The sequence below is a fragment of the Equus caballus genome, chromosome 6, assembly GCF_041296265.1.
Source record: "Equus caballus isolate H_3958 breed thoroughbred chromosome 6, TB-T2T, whole genome shotgun sequence".
In the NCBI taxonomy this organism is placed as follows: Eukaryota; Metazoa; Chordata; class Mammalia; order Perissodactyla; family Equidae; genus Equus; species Equus caballus.
Genome location: NC_091689.1, coordinates 49,634,338 through 49,645,150, shown reverse-complemented (window position 1 = coordinate 49,645,150; position 10,813 = coordinate 49,634,338).

Sequence of the window (10,813 nt, the reverse complement as noted above, 5' to 3'; positions counted from 1 at the left end):
TGGTCATAGATCTCTTTGAGGAAGATTATATAAATTTTGTCATTTAACAGAGTCCTTCCTCAAAGGACTCCCCCCCCCACCTTAATTTGAAAGGTTCTGGTTCTGTAAACTTGCTCATGTCTGGAAATTGATTGAGGGGACATGACCCTCTGTTTTGGTGATTCAAGTTGGACTTCTGTTCATTCAACCTAGAACTTTTCTACTTAAGGAAGGCCATTTCAGTTTCTTTGGGCAAAACAGCATTAACCTCCTCACACAGGGCTGGAAAGGCTACTTCTGGAAAAAAAGGACTCAATAGAATTTAGAGTTCTATGTCCCTAGCTTGATTGGAATCTTCCCCAATGTCCTCATTCTTCATTTCAAGGTCTCATTCTTTCCCAAACAGTGCCCTCAGTTTAACAGAAGACATCTGCAATTTTGGGTATCTTGAACATACCTTTCTCCAGCCTCCTTACAATGAAGCTAACAGTAATTTCACTCAAGGCCAAATTGCCTGGAAATTTTCCAGATATTTCCAGAGGTTTGCCTGCCTGTTGCATACGTTGTGTCTGATCACAAAAACAAGCAGTGCAGAATCTCTCCAGCAGATGGAGCCATTAAACGAAGGTGTTCTTAGAAACGCATCATTAGAAAACTTCCTGGTTTCTCTACAGTCTTCTGAGACATTAACATCAATAACTGACTTACCCAGTATAAGTTACTCATGAGGGAGGAAAAAGAAAAAAATGCTATGAGTAGATACCATATAAGAACTTAGGGAATGAGAGAAATGAATTTAACTTTAAAAACCCTGACATCAGCAGAGGCAAACTGATATGGAGCCTAGAGTATAAAAGCATGAGCTGACCTGTCCTCAGAGCTTGGTGACACATTGTGGTCTCTAGTGATTCCCAGAAATAATGTGAAGGAGGTGTGTGTGCATGTTGTAGGGACTGGGGCTGAGAGGGGACAAGGAGGAAGTTTTAAGGTCCCCGCAGCCAGTCAAACTGTCTATTGATATTACTGAAACAAGACTTGTACTCAGAAACTGTGAAAACCGAGACACGAGGGTTCACAGTGAAGCCCAGACAGTGCAGTGGAGGAACAACGGTGTGCCAACATAATTTTGTGTTCTCCTTGTCCCTTACCGTATAGTGTTTCAAAGACTTATTCCATGTTGCTATACAATGTCAGTAGTGACCAATTTAGAAGTATAGTATACTAATTTGAATGATGATCTACACTTTATATTACCATTCACCTATTTTTTGGACACATTGTTACTATTTTTTCCTACTATAAAGAAAGTTGAGTTAAAACAAAAAATGTCCCATTATTAATAATAATAAGCTTGTTAATTCATCAATTGCATGTTTTCTACTACTATAAATCAATTTTCTCAAATGCCTTTAAGAAGAAAACTGATTTGACTTTAGACACTAAACTGACTCGTGAGTCTGACAGATAAAAGAGGCCTTAAGATTAGCATTAGAATATGATCTGCTTAATCAAATTTTATGAATACAACCTCAGGTAGTGTATCTACGGAATATATGTTTGTTGAATGAGTAAAAGAATAAATGAAAATATGGAAGGAATCTGGCTTTTACAGAAACAAATAAGTGAGAACTGCTCAGTAGTAATGTGATTTTTATGTTAGAAAACTATAGAGTGAGCATAACATATCAAATATTTAGTGGAAAAAATAAAAATTACCAAACTTGGGGTTCTGAAGGAATTTTCATTCAGTTTGAACATCCAATCCCTTAGCAAGTTTAACACCAATTTACAATGGTTTCAAAATTCAAATTGAGGATTTTCTGAGATTTGGATAGAGGTGATTCTGGGCTTCCAGACTATGGAAGTGTTGGGAAAACACAGAGCTTTTTTATCTCAAGTTAGATCACCATTTGTTCATCTCCACAACTCGTCTGATTCCTTGTACAGCCCAATCAAATAGTTAAATTAGCCCTAAATTTTGAAAAATGTGAAGCCTTGAAAACATATATGTAAACTAGTCTTAACACATCTCATTTCTCAGTCTCCGTTAACCAGAGATTAAGTATACCTCCCCACTCTAAAAATAGATAGAAGAGAACTTCAAAGTGGCCCACAGATTGTGAGAATTAGGTTTTATAATAAGAACAGCGACAACTACACAGCCAGGACTGAAGATTTGAGCTACACCAGCTGCGCGGAGAAAAAAATGATCAAGGTACTACGTGATCAATGTGGCTCTTTTGGATACTTTTGTGAAAAAGAATTGGCTGCAGAGATGTGACTTAGAAATTCAATTCATCAAGATGCTTGGAAGAGTTGAAGTGAACAACATCTCAGATGTAAATTGAACAAACATATAGAAGACAATAGTGCAAAATAATCACAGATTTTCTTTAAACAACTCACTCTCTGGAGTCCCAACCTCAAAACAATAAAAAATCATCATTTAAATAGCACTTACTATTTGTTGAGCGTAGTTCTAAGTGCTTTAATAATATTAAATATGTTTGAAACTCATCAAAAACTACTAGATAGACACTGTTATTATTCCCATTTTAAAGAAGAAGAAACATATTCTTCTGGAGAATTTGAATAAATTTTACAAGATCTCACATCTAGTGAGTGGCAGACCTAAAATTTAAACTCAGGCAATCTGGTTTCAGAGTCCACACTTAAATACTCAGTTATATTGTAACTAAGGGCCAGATGGTAAAGTTAGTCAAGTGAAGATAAGAGTTTTGGGGATTCTGGTCAATTTGGGCAGACACTCAAAATCAGTGTTATTACTGTTTTGTATTTAAACCTCTTATGTGACAAAAAGCCCATAATTGCAAACCAAATCCTCTCCTGTCCTTGGTATACAGTTTGCCTTGGCCCGGCATTGTGTAAACGTCATCGTGAACATCACACATACATCTTAGCCCACAAACATTAACAATAGCAATCCTTAACGATTACTTTAGTTCTGGAGGAACCATCTGTGTTTCAGAGACAGTCTGTCAGGCAAATAAAAGTTTGTAGTTTAATATATCTCAACATAGAAAATTTCATGTAAGAAATATGCTTTGGAATATTAGAAAAATAAATTTCACAACCCTTAAGGAATTGATGTCCTCCATGATTTTAATAGTGAGAGCAAGATAAATAGTCATGCTTTCCTCCTAGTTCTGACTGCCAGAAATTTCAAAGTTAAATTCAATATTTAACAATCATAAGTTTGCTTAGCTTTATAACTGTATGTTAAGTTCTCTCCCTTTCTTTGGTCCTGATAACTAATAAATATTTCTAAGAGTGCATGTTCTTTTGCAAATCAACTGAAAAACTTCTAAAATAACTGTTGGTAGAAATAAATGTGGGGGTTTTTTTGTTTGTTTTATTTTTTGTTGTTAAGGCATCTCCAGGATACTTTTTCTATTAGCAGCTATCTGGACTGGGATTCATCCCAAAGTGTCTTCCAGAATATTTTAAGAGTAGGTTACTGACTGCCAAGAGCCCTATTTTACACTTATTACTCTCCCCTGAGGAAGTGCGTATTTTGCATCTCCTGTGGCACTAAGCCCAATGGTTTGAACAGAGTAGGCATTTGAATGAATTAACTAATAATGAGTGAATGAAGTTAACATCCTCATTTTCAAGGTGTTTGGAAGCACCAGTTAAGCCTCTATCTCTCCTTTCTTTATGATTTAGGCAGAAATTCTCTAAATTCAGAGGATTCAGAATTATCTCAAGTTTCTACAAGAGTTCTAAGAGTTCATCTGAATAATTGGCCTAGGAATTGGGCCAATTACCAGCTCCAAATCTACCCTTCATTCCGTGCTCTGTTATAAGGGAGATGCACTCTGTAAATATTTCTCCCCTGCCAGCTGGCACAATGTGAAGGCACTGGAGGGACACTAGAAGAGGAAGGAGTTTCCTTCCTGACTCCAGTGTGCTTTGCTCATCAGGCTGTTGCACAGTTTTGTTTTTCTTCAGTACCCATGTACTTCAGCTGCATGTAGCACCTTTCTCTGGGCCACTCCTAACTGTACCCTCTCAGGTGCCTTCATAAGGGCGTGGTCCAAGCAAGCCCAACTGATGATGGGCTTCCCCTCACATACCCTCTGGTAATTGTAGAGTAAGTTCCCAATTGTAGCACCTTCCTGTGGACATTTTCCCCAGCACACCAGAGGGCAGATTTTTAGATTTCTGCTGACATACTACCTCAGCTAATGTCTCTGTGATCTACTGAGCCATGCTGGTGCCCTCTCTATTGAGGCCTGGATTTCAGTCCACAGTTTGGTGTGGGGCAGATCCCTTTCTTGAGTGTTCTGTCTCAGCCCAAGGGATAGTGACTGCTCCCTGTGTCTGATATTCTTGTATTCTCTAGAATTTTCTTTATCTCCTTTTAACCAATGACCTATTACTTCAATCTTCTATTAGTAATATTTTTATATTAAACTTTCCCAAATTATTGTGGATTTCAGTCCCCTGATTAGACTCTGAGTGATATAGGAATGTAGTTAAACCAACTGGAATTTTACTTGATCCATTTTGCTTACCTCCAATACCACTAGCACTTCCCTCTAATTCAGTGGTATTCAAAATTTTAAGTAATGGAATCCTCTTTAGAGACACAATCCCATGTGGAATACTAATAGGTATAGCACATGAAAAGCAGAGATGCCTGCTTGGATTTGAGTGAGGAAGGACGTCAAGGTGCCCCATGAACCTGTCCTGCCCCTCCTCCCTGCTCATTGCCCATGGTGGTCTTGAAACATCTCTCCAGAACAGGTAAGATTCTCAGGACACAATGTCTTAGTCTGTTTAGGCTACTGTAACAAAATGCCATAGATTGAGTGGCTTATAAACAACAGAGATTTATTTCTCACAATTCTGGAGGATGGAAGTCCGAGATCAAGATGCCAGCATGATCGGGTGATGTCCTTTTTCTGGGTCACAGACTTCTGGTTGTATCCTCACATGGTAGAAAGGGCTAGAGAGCTCTGTGGTGTTTCTTTTATAAGATACTAGTTCCTTTCAAGAGGACTTCACCCTCATGATCTAAGCACCTCCCAAAGGCCCCATCTCCAAACACCATCACATTAGACATTAGGATTTCAACATATGAGTTTTGGGGCACACAAACATTCAGACCACAGCACACAGCTTGAGAAACAGAACTCTGTATCTATCTTGTGTATGATAAAGTGAGGACTCTTCCTCCAAATTTTAAAAATTCTGTTAGCATATTCCTTATAGCCAGTGTGTACTGGATGGATATCTAGTTTATGTTTTATTCAAGAAATGGAATAATGTGCTTTTAGAATTATCCAGTTATCCAATCCTGGAGCAATAGGATAAAATCACAGGAACTTAGGGATCTCTGAAGGAAATGTCTTTTGTTCTATTAAACCAAAGAGTTGACTGATAATGAGAGAATGGAATGAGATGGGATGTTTACGGGGTAGATTTCTAACCTCAGTTCTCAGGAATGAAAAACATACCTTCTGGTTTTACTTCTTGCACAGCAGACAATGAAACTGCCATTGTCTCTCTGGAAAATCCCTCTTCTTATTGCCGCAGAAAGGGAAACAAGGAGAGGCAGCTTTTTCCTTTCATAGAGGTCTACAGTAACACTACTTTCTCTGTGGAGTCCTCAGTCTAAAAGGTCCTCATCTCAAGTCTGCACATTAATTTAAGATTATCCAGCCTTTAATTCAGAGAATGATAGAATATGAACTACACTGCAGCAATCTCATTCTACGGCATTAATGTAAGAGGACGGTACTCTGCCAAGCCTATCAATATTCTGAAGAAAAGTGGAATGAAACTAGCTATTTATCTTCACAATTGCTTGCTTTTTTCTGAAATCGACAGGAAATAAACCTGATTTTCAAAACTGCTATGGAGAATGCTGAGGATGTAGTGATCATCAGTACAGATTTGGTGTTCTGGGAGAATTTCATGGAAGGAGGAAAATATAAAGAATGTCACATATGTAATAGATCATTCTCCTGAGTCTTCCATGGAATTGGTACTTTCTGGAAACAAGAAAAAAGCTTTCATTTTGTTTGTTAGCAGACTTGTTGTTTATGTAAAATGTGATCATCCACAAAAATAAAAACCAAACAAAAAACACTTTTCCCCAGTTCTTATTATAAAGAGAACTATAACAAGAGGGTTTATGTAAAGTTAATTTCCAGACTATGCATTGATTATTTCCAATTTGAGATACCACATTTAAAAAGCCAATGACACAATTTTCTAAGTAGGGGTACAGTTAAAACAAATGAGCTTCAGATTGTTGAACACAAAAGTCCAAATTGTCAGTTGAGTTTATGAGTTGAGAATGTAACTAAACAGAGCTGGCAAACTCAAAAATCTACAAAGATCAGGACGTCACATGAGTGAAGAGGCTTGGTAAGGACTGCGGCAAACTGAAGCACACATACACATATCAGCGGTTGCAGGTAGAGTTAACTATGGCCGAGCTTCCATTCAGAGATTATGGTATAATTGGTCAGAAGAGGGACCCAGGCATGTGTGTGTTTGGAAATCAAAGTGTTTCTAATGCAACCAGATTTGAGGAACCCTGCACTATTCCATTCTAGCCCTCAGCTCCCCTAAATTACCGCTAGGATGGATTATAGGCCCAGTGATGATGGATAGTCCAGCATTTCAGGAAACTCAGCTTTTTGTGTGACAGCTTTTGATTTTTAAATGTCATCAAATGATACGTAATGTTTTTTTAAAACATTGTTTAGGCAAACAAAGGAAGTATAAAAGCTGAATCCAATCCATAGATCACCAGTTTGTAACTTTTGCCATGGAGACTTTTTTTCCTAAAGAGATAAAAAATATTCAAAGGAGAATTTGACTTTTGAAGAGGAGAACAGTAGAAAAAAACATAAGTTTTGGAATCAGACAACCTAGTTTTAGCTGTGTGAAACTGAGTTGTATAAACTTTTGATTCCTGATCTGTAAAATGCATATAATAAAATATGGTCTACCTATAAAACACAGGAGTTTCATGAGGATCGATTATGCAATACCTGGGAAAGCAGATTATTTAATCAGCTCTGGCTTCAGGCTGGATGTGGGGACTCAATTGGTTTCTTCAGGGGTCTGTATTTCTTTTTATCTTTTTATGTTCATTTCCTGTGAATCTGGGCTTTATTGTAGGTTGCTTTCTCCATGAGACTTGAAAACTAGCATAGAGACTTTTTAAACCTCCTGATCCTAGAGAAAGAGAGAGACTTTCCCTCTCCCAGTGTCCATATATTAAATATCAGGTACGACACTTAAGAAAGACTTAGTTCTAGGACTCTATCCAGTTCTGAAATAATTTTTGTGTTATGAGAAATGGAAAACTCTAATTAGTTGATCTGGTTTGTGTGCATAACCCTTGGTCACTGTGGCAGGAAGGGAGCACCATACATGACAGTCCCAATGGGTACAGATTAGGTTTGGGAGAGATTTTTCCCAAAGGAAAATGAAAATGCTGAAAGCTATTACCAGATAATATGTGCCTGTGAAAAAATAAGAAATAAATATTTAGTACAGAGGGTTATTAAAGAAATGACTTCAAACGCTGTGCAAGAAAAATTACTATGTAGCAGAGTTACAATTAGTCTTTCCATGTCCACTAAGAAAGAAAGAAAGAAATTTGATTTGATTTTCTTTCTCCGATTTTGAAAAGAAAAATTTCTAAGCATGAGGAACAAGTGCGAAATATACTTTTCCAAAACTTTGACAAATTTTTTTAGGTTTCGGGTTTCACACCACACTTTTGACCTCAAACTTAGTTTCACTTTTGGAAAAGAGGAAGAGGTAAAGAAAAGCACAGATTCAAGAATCTTGTCACTCTTATTCAGGGCCCATCATCGTCTGGATCATCTTAACTTATATACAACTTCTCCTCAATGTAAACCTACACTCCAGCTAGGCCACTCACTTTCCTGTTAATTAAAAAAGACAGCCATAATTATTCCAACAGGAAGGGGCTGCGGCCTTTGCCGAGGTCTGGATTAGAAGAACAGTTGTTCCAGAGATGATAAGAAATCATGATCTATAAACAGGTGGCAGAAGCACCTGCTCCCTCCAGGAAACAGAAGCCAAGTAGCAAAGGAAAATTACAACACTAAATGAAGGCCCCACTTCAGGAGAACGTTAACTCTATCCTGTCACTCCAAGATGTATATTTGGGCCTGAATTTGGGGCCACTAAGATATTGGTAGAAACAGCTTCTGGGAGAGGAAAAGACCTTCATTTGTAATAGCATTAGCCTGGGGTCAAGTTATGAAGAAGGTCAGGATGACAGAAACAGCAAGAAGGATAAAAATAATTGTTACTTTCACATGAAGGATCCACATCGCTATATCTTCCTTGCTATCAGTGTCAATTATCTGATAGAATGAAGCCAGCTGATACAAATTCGCTTGTACAGACAGCATCCTCCCCCTCTTTCAAAGACTCAGGGTTCATATGTTCTATTCTTCCATCTCCAACCACAAAAACAGGAGATAGGATCCTTGATTACCCAAAGGTCAATGCTGTGAAGTAAGAAATGCTCAGCTCCTGTACTAAACAGATAAAATCTACTTCCATTATACTTTTATAATGAGAAAATAAACACATAAAAAATAAAAATTAAACTAGTTTTTGTCTGCTTTCAAGTATATCAATCAAGCAATCTAGTGCCATTTTGTGAATTGGTAAATAGCCCTCCACACATTAAATGTCTTAATGAATGCTGAGTTAAAGAAAACTAAAATAATTAGTATTCATAACAATAGATTTGGGGCTAAAGAAAAAAATAAATTATTTCATAATCTATACATGGGGTTTAAAACTCAGTGCAGTGGATATTGTCTTAGAAAATCGGATGTGAGGCATTTATTTATATATATGTTAAGTCTTAAATGTAAAAGTTAAAGTTATCTAGAAAAATTTGCTATGTACAAAATGCTTAATTCTATGTTAATAAGTAAATACTTTTTGTTATAAAACAAAATTAAAAATCATTATGTCAAAATGAAAATACTATCTTTGTTATACTGTGAGATAGTTGTTGCATTGTGTCAGTGAAGATTAACCTTTCACTATGTTCAGTTGCTTTGAAAGAATCCACAGTACCCATAAATACAAATGTAATGATAAAAACTTCTCTCTTCTTAGCAATTTATTCAATTCATTTATAGATAGGAACTGAAATTGTGCAAAATAAGTTTAATTGAATTGTTGTTGAAGGGAAGTTAGCCTTGGCCTGGGACTCAGGGTTCACGGTAGAAGGAAGCCACACTGCCTAATAAAGCAGTGACAACAAGGGAAAAGAGACCAAAGAAAGCAATTTTCTTTTGCTACTTGGTTTCCTTGCAACATATTAGGGAAAATGTACAAAGAATCTTGTATAAAAAGTGAAACAGAGTTTTGGGGGGAGTAAAAGTTAATTATAAAATAACATGAATAATATGATATCACTATATAAAATATTTGTCCTTTCTTCACATATATTCTTATTCCACACGCTATTTGTGCGCCATTTCTTCCATACCCAAAGCTCGTGCTGACTCATACACGCTGACAATTTCAAGCCATTAACTTTGATTAATATCTCTTGCCTAAAATCTAGAATCCTGTATACAAATGCCTACAAGACAACTTCACCTAGATGTTCAGAGAGAGTTTAACAGCAATGTACCCCAAAATAAACTAATGATATTATTCAATTAAATATATTTCATCTGTGTTTCTGATCTTAGCTGCAGAAACTGCTAGCACCAATGGAAAACATTTTTGGCTCCATCAATACACTGAAACCTAAATATCACCCCCACCTCAGACTGACTTCTCCACTCCCCCTGCTTCTGTGCATACATAACCCCCTCCTCACGATTTGAGTTGGGTGCATCCAACTGAACCTATTCCACATGTCCCTCAGCACCCCCAGTTGCAGGGAAGGCTGGGAAGGTAAAAAGCTTTTTTAGTTCCTACAGTGGGAGAAGAGCTTGCCTACCATTGGACTAATGTGAAGAACTGCCTAAGCAAAGGAAAGTGGCTCAGTTGCTGCACATCTGAAATAACGACAAATAAATATCCACCACACTGTATTTCTCTGGTCGTCCAAGTCAAATGCCTGGAAGTTATCCTACAATTGTCTGTCTCTAGGTTTAAATATTTGATGGGTTGTGTCTCGTTGGGAACAAAGGAAAGTGGAGTAGAGAGCCTTAGTATGACATTAAATAAGGTAAATAGAGAGACAAATTTTAAGAGAAAGGCATGTAAAGATAACTGATGAGTGAAATCCAGGTCCTAAGGCTTCCAACAACTGATAAAGATCTCTCACACGAGTGAAGCTGTCCAAGGGGCTGGTGAAAGGGATGACTCAGAAAAATAATAAAAACAGATACACAAGCACATATACACACACATAATACCAGATTTTTGCATATGGTTCATGAATCCCTTGAAGTTCAAAAACTTAGTTTGTAACATATACTTTTGTACATTTTCTTTTAAAACAAAAAAGAATCACAGTACCTAGTACAGTATTATGTTGCATGATTTCAAAAGAATTTCTAGTCTTGACTATAATTTCTATATTCAGTACTGAGGAATTTAAGTCTCATATAGAATTAAGAAATTAATCTTGTAAATTAGAGTTGATGAAAATAAATTGCATTGATTTTTTTTTCCCATGAGCAAAAAAGAAATCTCAAATAGTAATGATTGGGTGTGGTAAACAAAAGCAATATTAATTCTGAAAATACAAAAGGTGATGTAACTGAAGTGACAAAACTACCTCCTCTAACATTTTATAATATACTTTTCACCTTCAGTAGCTAGTGTATTCTCT